This window comes from Procambarus clarkii, chromosome 59 (genome assembly GCF_040958095.1).
Source record: "Procambarus clarkii isolate CNS0578487 chromosome 59, FALCON_Pclarkii_2.0, whole genome shotgun sequence".
NCBI lineage: Eukaryota > Metazoa > Arthropoda > Malacostraca > Decapoda > Cambaridae > Procambarus > Procambarus clarkii.
In genome coordinates this window covers 10,390,070-10,402,725 of record NC_091208.1, presented here as the reverse complement: position 1 = coordinate 10,402,725, position 12,656 = coordinate 10,390,070, and positions in this window count along the sequence as shown.

Below are 12,656 nucleotides of genomic sequence, written 5' to 3'. Positions count from 1 at the left end.
GAGCTAACGTGATCCTGGCCTCCAGAGCAACGGAGATTCCTACCCCAGGGTCATGTTCCCTCGGGTCTGTGCTGACGTCTCGTTCCAGGGCACCAATCCTAGAACGCTGTAGATACCTCACAGCTCTCTGGTCTAGGCCCATCCGCCCAGAGTGTGTCCACCTGTATTCACACCTTCCCGACCGCTGTACCTGCAAAATATTCCCTCGGAGCCCCCTGGCTCGATCCCATTATTACATAACCCCCTCGGCTCCTTACTCTCTCCCCGTATATAGCCTGAGCGCAGCTGCAAAACCATTGCAGCTGGCCCTTATCCCTGCTTTGATGTCAGGGGGCGAATTTCGCCTATAACGTCACGTTGGCTTCACTTCCGCCCCCTTTTTTTTCTAGAATAACTGAGTGTAGCCTCATAGCTTCCCTTCTACTCTACCTGAAGCTCTGTGACATGATCCCGGGGGACCTTCTCAAGCCTAACACTCAGTAATGGTGCCGATGAGGTAATATACAGTATATACATACACATACATTATCACAATAAATACCTCATTAAAATAATTTCACACTTATGTCACTAAAACATCATACTGCCACTGGCTCGCCTCTAGCGAGATTCCTGTAACAACTTAATAAGAAATTAGTATATCTACTTCGCTCGTCCACTGCAACCACCAACACCTGAAATTTTGAAATTCTACATTATAATCTTATCCATAAGACTTACCCACTCCGACACACCATCACCTCTGGTCAACCCAACCACTGATGACCTCATTATAACACCACGTCTCTCAACAGCCAGGCTCTGCGTCCTGACGCACCTGACCTCATTACACCAATACTCACCGTACCCACCACAACCTGGCCTCCTGTGCCGCTATGTACTCCACAACACCACACTCCATACCAGGCGTCCAAACGCCCCAACACTACACCACACACTACACATGCTACTCTACACAACACTCTGCACGCTACCCCACACTCTACAAAAACTACCATGCTACTACCATGAATACTTGATCTGCACCACTACACACCACACTCAACACACTACCCCTCACTCTACAAAAACTACCATGCCCATGCACCACTCAACACCACACTCTACACACTACCCCACACTCTACACACTACCCCACACTCTACAAAAACTACCATGGCCATGCACTACTCTACAGTACATACTATGCTCCTTCTGTGTTCATGACCCCACGAGAGCGGGTCGGATAGCGATGTGTCACCGTCGCCTGTGGACCTTGTCCTCGGTCCTGCGAAGGCTGCTCTGTGTTATCTACCCTTGATTGCCAACTCCTCGTACCCCTACCTATGTTCTCAGCCGCTGGTGTGCTCTCCCCTGGCACACTCCCCGTAGGGTATGGCTCCTCACTTGCCTGACCGGTCAGTGTATAGACGCGGTCTGGGTGACAGGAGAACACATGCCCTGTGTTTAGCACCTTAACCTTCACTTCTGCATTCTTTTTGCTAATTACCCGACATGGCCCCACAAACTTGGGTGCCAACTTACCTTCTGCCTGAGCGTGCATCTGCTTCACGAATACCCTATCACCTTCATTGATCACCTTTGCTTGGACCTTGTTCCGCGCATTATAATATGCCTCTGCTACCTCTGTCGACTTTCTTAAATGTAGTTTCACCAAGTCAAATGCCTTGGTTGCTCGCCTACAGACAACACTTTTGAAGTCTAACGCATAGCATGGCGGTTGCTTGCTTGTGAACGTCGTGAACGGAAGTCGGGGATCGAACCCATGCAACAAAAAATGCGGGGTTTCTCCCACCGACCTATTGAACGCCGTGTTGAGCGCCGACTCCACCATCGACAAACTCTGATCCCATGCAAGCACATCATCAGCAGCCAAATGCCGCAGAATACTGATTACTTCAGCATTGTGTCTTTCAACCAAACCATTCGCCGATGGTCGATATGCCAGCACTGGAGTATGTTTGAATTAATACACACTCGCGATGCTTTGAAATACTTGATTGATAAACTCTGACCCTTGGTCTGACACAACTTGTTGAGGAGCCCCAAACCTGGTTAACACACTTTCCACCATGGCCTGGGTCACATCCTCTGCCGACTTAGAACGGAGTGCACTCACCACAGTGAACCGTGTGAGTGCATCCACTGCTACAAATATGTACCTCGCCCCTGAATGAGCTTGTGGTAGCGGCCCAATGAGATCTATGTGTACTCTCTCGAAGGGAGTACTCACCTCCGGCCACCTACGCAAAGGTTCCGCCCCCAACCTATGTGCCTTGTACCTCAGACAACTGTCACAAGAGGCTACATAGACCTTGATATCTTTACCCATGGATGGCCAATAGAACCTTTGACGTGCCCTCTGCAACGTCTTGGACTCCCCTCCATGGCCTGCTGCTGGGATGTTATGACACAGATACATTGCAGTCCTCTGGAACTCCGGTGTCAAGACTGCCTGGTATACTGGTTCAGACCGTATACCCGAAACCCTACCAAGATGATACAACACCTCATCTTCAACCACAAACTCATCCACTGGGGCTGGAAGTGACTTCCTCAACTCCGCACGCTGACCCCTCAAAAACTTCCTTACCTCCCCCCACAGGGGGTGACCTTCCTGACTCCGTATCAACTCCCTCACATTCCACGACACATCTTCCTCCCCCCTTTCACTCACCACTGCTACATTGTGACACCTTGACAACGCGTCAGCGACCACATTGCTTTTCCCTGGTACATGTTTAAAGTTTGTAATGTTAAACTCTGAGAGCGAGGTAACCCACCGTGCCAGCCGCTGACAAGGCTCCTTGGACTCGAACACATACTTAAGGGGTTTGTGATCGCTTCTGAGCCAAATTTCATGTCCAAGCAAGATGTACCGGTTTCGTTGTAATATGAATGTGATCGCTAGCGCTTCCCTCTCAATCGTACTATAGTTCCTCTCTGCAGGACATAGTACTCGTGAACAAAATGCAATGGGACGCTCCCGTCCTCGCTCATCCACCTGAGCTACCACACCACCTATCGCTGCGCCAGAAGCATCCGCATACACCAGAAACGGTTTGCTAAAATCTGGGTGCGCCAAGATACTGCGAGAGCTGACAGCAGCCCTCAGTACCTGGAACGCCTGCTGTTGTTCCTTCCCCCACACGAACTCTGCAAGTCCACTGATCTGATGTAATGGTCTTGCAATTTTTGAAAAATCTTTAATAAATCGCCGATAATAGCTAACCAACCCCAGGAAAGATTTGCACTCTTTCTTGTTCTGTGGAACTGGGAACTCTTGAATATCCCTGGTTTTATCTGGCAATGGACTGATACCCATCCGGCCCACTGTATGACCCAGGAATGTTACCGATTCTCCAAAAAAACTGCATTTTTCGAAATTCACTTTGAGGTTGTGTGACCTCAACCTTAGCAAGAGTTTCCTCAAATTATGCATGTGCTCCTCTAATGACTTTCCCAGCACGATTACGTCATCGAGATACAGCAACGCTGTGGGACCTATCAACCCCGATAACACACTCATCATTAGCCTACTGAACACAGCAGGTGCTGACTTCAACCCGAAAGGAAGTCGTTTATATTGCCAGAGCTCGTTGCACGCACTAAACGCTGTGATTTCCCTCGACTCTTCCTCCAGCGGTATCTGGTGATACCCACTGAGTAGGTCTAATGTGGTAAAATATTGTGTACCCTTCAAGTGTGTCAATGTGTCCTGTATGTTAGGTAATGGGTATGCTTCGTCTTTCGTCAGCTTATTTATTCTGCGGAAATCTACGCATAACCTCACTCCCCCATTCTTTTTCCTGACTACTACGAGAGGGCTGTGCCACGGTGAACTGGATGGTTCAATGATATCATGCTCCCTTAGCTGGCTTATCTCCTCTTTCACCTCCCTCTGGTGTGCCACTGGTATGCTATATGCTCTCGTATATACTGGATGTGCGCCCTCTACGTCAATTCTATGTGCTCCTTGAGTAATGCACCCTGGGGGTTCCCCTCTCAACGCAAAAACATCCGGGAACTCCCTGACTAAGCCCCTTAAGGCTTCCTTAACTTCCCTTTCCATGGACATCCTATCCACTATTCCCATTAATTTATCCATTCTATCCTCATCGCCCTCACTCTGACTTACTGACATGGCTGCAATAATCTCCTCCACAGGGTGCCCCCACGCTACCTGTGTATGCCTACTCAAGGTGACTGGCCACCGAGAGGGATTAAAAACCCTCAAACGAATTACCCCTTCATTTATGTCTTCAATAGTCTCCATTATCACCAACCCTGATGGATTATCCAATGGCTCAATTTGCACAACGTCTACTCCCTTGGCTTTACATGCCATTTTAATCACTATGGATGCTTCTCCCGGAATGGTGACATCCTTGGGTACCGTGACTGCCCACTGTATATTCTGGTCCCCAGCCGAGTTACCACAGTTACCCCTCACTACTGCTACTCCTTCTCTACTCCTCACCTTGTTAACGTCTACCGCTTGACCCCCACATACCAATTTATTCCCCCTTGCGCTGAACGCTATGGTACATGAGTATTTTTCGAGGAAATCAATTCCCAAGATAATGTTGGTATGTTTCAGCCCTATATCCTGTATTACTACAAAACTATGTTTAAACCATCTATCTTCTAGCTGGAAATCCACAGTTGTCTCACCCAACACCCGCAACGCATTATCCTCCACCGCCGTTAATCTCCTGTTGTTAGGTATCAGCCTGACGTCTGATCCTAACACGCTACGACTCATGATGGACACGGAAGCACCGGTGTCCACCAAGGCTGTATAGATAGTGCCCTTTAACCGTAAATGCACCTTTATGGGATGACCCGACCCGACGGTACACAACCACTGTCCGCCACCCCCTACTGTACACACTGGGTAATTAGGCGGAACAAAAAGCTTACACTGCCAGGCCAAGTGACTACCGTCACCACACAGCTTACACACTTTTGTCTGCTTAGGTCGTTCTGGCTCGTGTTTACCTGCAGTGTACCCCGTTCCCCGGGGATACCCTCTACCGGTACCCTGGTTCTGGTGGTACATTCCTGTTGCTCCCTGAGCAGGCGAGTATCGTGGTGGAGCAGGAGTGAACCTGCCTCCACGTGCCCCTTGATTATAGCCTCCTCGCTGCCCACGAGTACCCTGATGGGGTCCCCACGACACCCCACTCGTATTGTGTCCCTGGAACACCCTTGGCTCCCAGCCCTTATTATTGTTACGTCGAGGAGCACCTCGCCCCTTGCCCTTGGAATGTGTGACCCCCGCCGCGGGTCCATCCTCCACTGGCTGAGCTACTGGGGCCCAGAGCTGAGCCTGTCTCTCTTGCGTGTCTGCAAGATTTGCCTGTTCCTTAGGGGACACTTCTTTGAAAATGTCATCCTCTGTCAGTTTATGTGTCGGGCTATTCTCCGCCCAAAACACTGCATGTTTCACCGCTTCCTTAAAAGACTTAGCTTCCCTGCAGTGTAACGCACTTTCCCGCGGTAATGCACCGAAAAAACACTCCGTTGCATAGAATCTCTTACTACCCCCGTGAACTGCGTTTCCGTCCGCTCAATCACATCACCCAAGAGTCTTATTCTATGGCCAAACGCCCTTAATTGTTCCCCTGGTTCTCGTTTAAGTGCCGCTAACTGAGCCTTTAGTTCTACTGCATCGTGCTGTACATCGTAATGATCTATCAGTTCCTGCTTAAACTCGCTATAACTATTTATTTCTCTAATTTCCGCCGAGTTGAGCAGGGTCTTTGCTTCCCCTTTCACCTTGGAATATGCCAATGCAATCTTTGCCTGATCCGACCATGACCCCACACTAGTCGCCTTCTCTAGAGCAAAGAAAAATGTTCTAATATCCGTCAGTAACTGACCTTTCGAATCCCGTTTGGCGCCCCAAAACGTGGGTATGTCTCCATATACCTTAGGTCCTGCATTAGTCGTCTCATGCGTGCTCAACACATTTTTCAACCACTGTGCAACCTGCCCAATTGTCTCTGACGCTGCCGCCTGCGCCGTAAGCAACGCCGCCGTGTTATCACCACTCTCACCCTGACCGACATTACTCGTGGCCTGGCCACTGGCGCCCCTATTACTACCCGTACCCGTCATGGCTACTCGCCCCTTATGTGCTCGTGTATGAACCAGCTTGACGCTTTACCGTACAGTAACCTTACTTGGCCTTATTCCCTTAATCTCACTAGAATCACTTATAATTTTAAGCCTCCATTAACAACGTCACTTATCAGTTATCCACACTACTGTTTCCACCCCTTAGGGGACCTTTCCCTGCCGCACAACGTGGCCACTCCACTTGGCCACACACCTTGGCCCCACACCCCACTATGGCCACTCACTGGCCCACACACCTTCCCTTCCTCACTCCAATATCCACCGTCCTGAACACAACCCGACGTCTACCAATTCCCGAACATTCCCTCACCAACTAAACCAGTAACACACTTCCTTCATCTCTCAAAGTGTTCCAAACCTGTTTGCGCTGCCACCAAATATGTCGTGACGCTGAACCCCGGTTCATTCCGAACACAGCGATTACACAACACATAACACCTTGCCTCAGCAACCGTTACTACCACCGTGTACTCCTACACACACCAGACCCTTGAGGCGTACCACTAGGTTTGTACTGGAACACAATGAATGAACATACGGAAGGTATTTAAAGGCCGTCGGATTTTGTCATTTAATTACAAAGAATAGACTCTGACAAATAATACTATATTAATTAACATACTCTATTAGGTCAATACACTTCCAATACCCATAGACCACTTGACCTCCGCGATCACCACCCACACTCGTAACTTCCGCCTAAGTCCCTAATACGGAATGATTACTACAACGCTCCACACCCGGTTAGTCTTACATTCAATACTCACATACTGCAGACTTAACTTGGTCACTAAGATCACAACAGGCTCTCGCATAGCTGTCTGCTACACTTCGCTGCTGCCACAACCGGAGACCTCCGAGGACTTGCTAGTTCCACTTCCACAACCAGACTGACTCCAGTCAGCCATCTACCTCAACCATTTCACCCCACCTCTCAAGGAAGGTATAATCCGATTAACCTTATCCCTAGAGAGGTAATCTTGTTCCTAGAAGCCTGACGAAGAATAATTCCTCTTTCCAGGAATTAATCATTTGGCTAAACAGCTTCGGTCTTAATCCATTGACCTTTTTTAGATATGTGATCCATAGTCTGTCTACTTACATGTACTTCCAATCATCATTCGTTAAGTGTTGTAGTAATGATCCTCTAGCTAATAATTCCTACTAACTTGTGGATTACAACAATGCCGCTGATGATATCCTTTTGATGTGGGCCTCTGGGGACAGGTTCGGTGTGATATCAACCCCCCAAGTCTTTCTCTCTATTTGACTCTTGCAGGATTTCGGATTTCACCTCCCAAATAATACCTTGTGTTCAGCCTCCTGCTCCTTTCGCCTAATTCCATTACCTTACACTTTCCTGAGTTGAACTTTAGCAGCCATTTTCTAGAGCATTCCTCCAGTTTATCCAGGTCATCCTGTAGTCTCTGTCTATCTTCATCCGTCTTGATTCTTTTCATAATTTATGCATCATCAGCAAACATTGAGAGGAACGAGTCTATACCCTCCGGAAGATCGTTTACATATATTAGAAACAAGATGGGTCCAAGTACTGAGCCCTGTGGGACTCCGCTGGTGACATCTCGCCACTCTGATATCTCCCCCATTCACCGTTACTCGCTGTTACCTGTTGCTTAAGTATTCCCATATCCACTGGAGCACCTTCCCTTTTACTCCTGCCTGTTGCTCCAACTTTTTTAACAGCCTTTTATGGGGTACTGTATCAAAGGCTTTCTGGCAGTCCAGGAAAATGCAGTCGGCCCACCCTTCTCCTTCCTACCTAATTTTTGTTGCCTGGTCATAGAATTCTATTAAACCTGTGAGGCACGATTTACCATCCCTGAACCCATGCCGGTGGTGCGTTACAAAGTTATTTCCCTCCAGGTGCTCTACGAGCCTTTTCTTCACGATCTTCTCCATCACCTTGCATGGTATACAAGTTAGGGAAACTGTGACAGTGGCCTTAGAATTTCGTACATTTCTGATGGAATGAAACAAATAAATCGTGATCATAAAAGTTACCCAATAAATCGATATAGAAAACCACGACCAAACGACCCTGTGAATGATGGATAAAGAACAGGATATTAATAATTATTTCTTCTTATATATAAATATTTTTGTAAATTTTTGTTCTAATATCAGCATTTGTTTACCAATATAAAACTTAAGAAAACAAATGAAACGTTTTTTTTTTTTAATTTTTTAAGATATTTAAAAGTTTTAGCACAAGATTTTTCTTGTTTAAATTTTTTTTAAATATATTATTTATATACAAAGAAACAAACTTGTCGTTCTGTGTTACCGTCACACTCATCACAACACACCAGTGAAATTTTTAAGTGTACATTACAATTGTAAAACTTTCCAGTTAGAAGGGATCATTCGGCTGCTGTGTACAACAATGGTCGTCACACTTGATAGTGAGTGTAGGGACACACCAAAGAGCTAGAGCTCAACCCCCCGCAAGCACCACTAGGTAAGTACTTAGCTACTGTGTACCGTGTTCTGAGGTCAGTGATTGTCACAGAAACCCACCTTTCAACAGCTGTTTCTTGTTGTTAGTGTTTTGGTCACGCTGGTGTTTTTGGTCAGGTGGCCACAGATCAGTAAGCCTGTAAGCTAGAAAGTGGCCAGAGAACAGTTAGCACGGAGCCACCATGTAGCCACATGGCAGTATGGCTATAACCCACTTGTGCTGTTGAACTGGAAGAGAACCGACTAGAAGCTGTTAATGGAAGAGAAGTAGAAACTAATTGCCATATACGAGTATTGCACATATATATTATTAGTTACTGAGATTCTTATTTGAGAAAAACTCAGTTTAATAAAGGTACCCTAACATCAACTTACGTAAATGCTGATTTAATGTTTTCCCAACTATGTTGAAAGCTTATGTTTGATGGGGAGAAAATGCAAAAGTTTGTAAAGAAGAGAGGGAGAGAAGGAAGCGGAGGAGAAGGGGCGAGATGGGGAAAATGAAGATGAAGGGAAAAGGGATCATTTATGATTCGGACTGCCCCAGACAAGTGCTTTCAGTGACATTTACCTACAACTTTGTTTCGTGACATTGTATACATTCTTAAAGTGATGTATAAATTTATTACAATGTAATAGTGTTTTGCCATGGGTAATATAATTGTTGTTTATTAAAGGCTTATGCCTCCACAATCTAGAAAATGTTTATTATTTTTTTAGAAACTTGCCTTAGATCTTGCCTTAAAGAGCTTAATGAAGATGCCAATGGCAAAGATCAAACGGAAGTTTTAAGGCTATAAGGAAATAATATCCATTTTTTCTCTACATTGAAGGCATAACATATTTATAAAGAATACACACTCTGTTACTCTTCCAAAGTCTTCCCAACGTATAGAAACTGTCGTACTAAAGTGTCCTTATCCTAACCTACTATTAAACCCCTAACAGAAAGCGGGACATTACGTCACTTTAGCGGGACGCTTATATTCTCCAGTACGACTACTTTTGGTCTCAGGTAGACTATACGTCAAAATGCGACGTTCTATTAGGAGGACGGCTTGACACGCTACCCAGGGGAAATTGCTGTAATGTTACAGTATATTATGTAATGGGGTTTGTGTCAGTGTCTGTATTTTAATGAATTATTTCCGTTAAACACACCCTTAGCCACAACATAACCATAACCAGGCACTGCATCACCAACCTCAATGAGGCCCTGAACAACATCAACACCAGCCTCCACACCCTCAGCCACAACATAACCATAACCAAGCACTGCATCACCAACCTCAACAAGGACCTGAACAACATCAACACCAGCCTCCACACCCTCAGCCACAACATAACCATAACCAGGCACTACATTACCAACCTCAACAAGGCCCTGAACAACATCAACACCAGCCTCCACACCCTCAGCCACAACATAACCATAACCAGGCACTGCATCACCAACCTCAACAAGGACCTGAACAACATCAACACCAGCCTCCACACCCTCAGCCACAACATAACCATAACCAGACACTGCATCACCAACCTCAACAAGACCCTGAACAACATCAACACTAGCCTCCACACCTTCAGCCACAACATAACCATAACCAGGCACTACATTACCAACCTCAACAAGGCCCTGAACAACATCAACACCAGCCTCCTCACCCTCAGCCACAACATAACCATAACCAGGCACTGCATCACCAACCTCAACAAGGCCCTGAACAACATCAACACCAGCCTCCACACCCTCAGCCACAACATAACCATAACCAGGCACTGCATCACCAACCTCAACAAGACCCTAAACAACATCAACACCAGCCTCCACACCCTCAGCCACAACATAACCATAACCAGGCACTGCATCACTAACCTCAGCAAGGCCCTGAACAACATCAACACCAGCCTCCACACCCTCAGCCACAACATAACCATAACCAGACACTGCATCCAAATGCAGGATAAGGTTTTGGGATAGGACAGGACGGGGAATGAGGGGTCGGGGCGGGGGAAGGAAGGAATGGTGCCCAGTAGCTAAGTGATCCCCACTTACTGACGACTGTGACAGTGGCCTAAGAATACGGTACACAAAGAGGATAAATAATAGGGTATTTAAAGTATCAAAACAAAGTTTCTGGTGGAATGAAACATAAAAAATTATGAACATAATAACTGCCCATTAAATCAGTATTGAAACCCATGACCAAACGACCATATATGTGTGTGTGTGTGTGTGTTTGTTGTTTTGGTATTTTTTTTTTGGGGGGGGGGGGAGAGGTAGAGAAGATATTAAAAATTATAACCTCTTAAATATAATCAGTTCGTGACTGGAAATATTTTAATATTTTGATTTGATTAACAATATAATATTATATACAAAAATTATTATTTTTTTATATTTTTATGACATTTATAAATTTTCACACAAAACTATTTTCTTTATCTTTTGTAAAAATATATAACTTATATATTATAAAACTTCAAGCCAACTACTACTCACGACAAAATTAAAAATTTTGCGTATATATTTCACACATAAAATCTTACGGTGGGTAGGGATCATATAACTACTGTTTATTACGGTGGTCGTCGCAGATGTTAGTGTGTAGGCGACACCTAGCTACTGTGTACCGTGTTCTGAAGCCAGTAATTGTCAAAGAAAATAACCATTCAACAGGTGTTTCTTATTATTAGTGTTTTGGTCAGGTTGCCACAGAGCAGTAAGCCTAGAGGCAGCAGGTGGCCACAGAGCAGTAAACCTAGAGCCAGCAGGTGGCCACAGAGCAGTAAGCCTGGAGTCAACAGGTGGCCACAGAACAGTAAACCTACAGCCAGCAGGTGGCCAGAGAGCAGTAAGCCTAGAGCCAGAAGGTGGCCACAGAACAGTAAGCCTAGAGCCAGAAGATGGCCACAGAGCAGTAAGCCTAGAGGCAGCAGGTGGCCACAGAGTAGTAAACCTAGAGCCAGCAGGTGGCCAGAGAGCAGTAAGCCTAGAGCCAGAAGGTGGCCACAGAACAGTAAGCCTAGAGCCAGAAGATGGCCACAGAGCAGTAAGCCTATAGTTAACAAGTGGCCACAGAGCAGTAAGCCTAGTAGAGCCAGCAGGTGGCCACAGAGCAGTAAGCCTAGAGTCAACAGGTGGCCACAGAGCAGTAAGCCTAGTAAGCACACCCTCAGCCACAACATAAGCATAACCAGGCACTGCATCACCAACCTCAACAAGGCCCTGAAAAACAACATCAGCCTCCACACCCTCAGCCACAACATAACCATAACCAGGCACTGCATCACCAACCTCAACAAGGCCCTGAACAACATCAACACCAGCCTCCACACCCTCAGCCACAACATAACCATAACCAGGCACTGCATCACCAACCTCAACAAGGCCCTGAACAACATCAACACCAGCCTCCACACCCTCAGCCACAACATAACCATAACCAGACACTGCATCACCAACCTCAACAAGGCACTGAACAACAACAACACCAGCCTCCACACCCTCAGCCATAACGTAACTGTAACCAGGCACTGCATACAATTACAGGATAAGGATCAGGGAATGGTCGGGGGGGAGGGGGGTGAGGAAGGAATGGTGCCTCAGTAGCTAAGTGATCCTTGCTCACTCACGACTATGACAGTGGCCTAAAAATACGGTACACAAACGGAATATTAATAAGGTATTCGAAGTATCAACACAAAACATCTGGTGGAATGAAACATAAAAAAATTGAAAATAAAAGTTACCATTAAAGCGGTATAGAAAATGACGACCAACCGGCCCTATGATTGTAGGAGTTAGCGCAGGATATTAATATTTATTACTTCTTGAATACAATTAGTTCTTATTTTAGAAATATGTGTAAATTACAATTTGATTTCCAATATAAAATGAACAAAAATTGTTAGAACCTTTCTTTTTCAAATTTATTAAATTTTAGCACAAAACTAAAGTCTTGCAATTGAAAAAAATTTATTAAAGATATAAATTAAACCTTTAGATTAATAACGACGCGCATACAGACCAG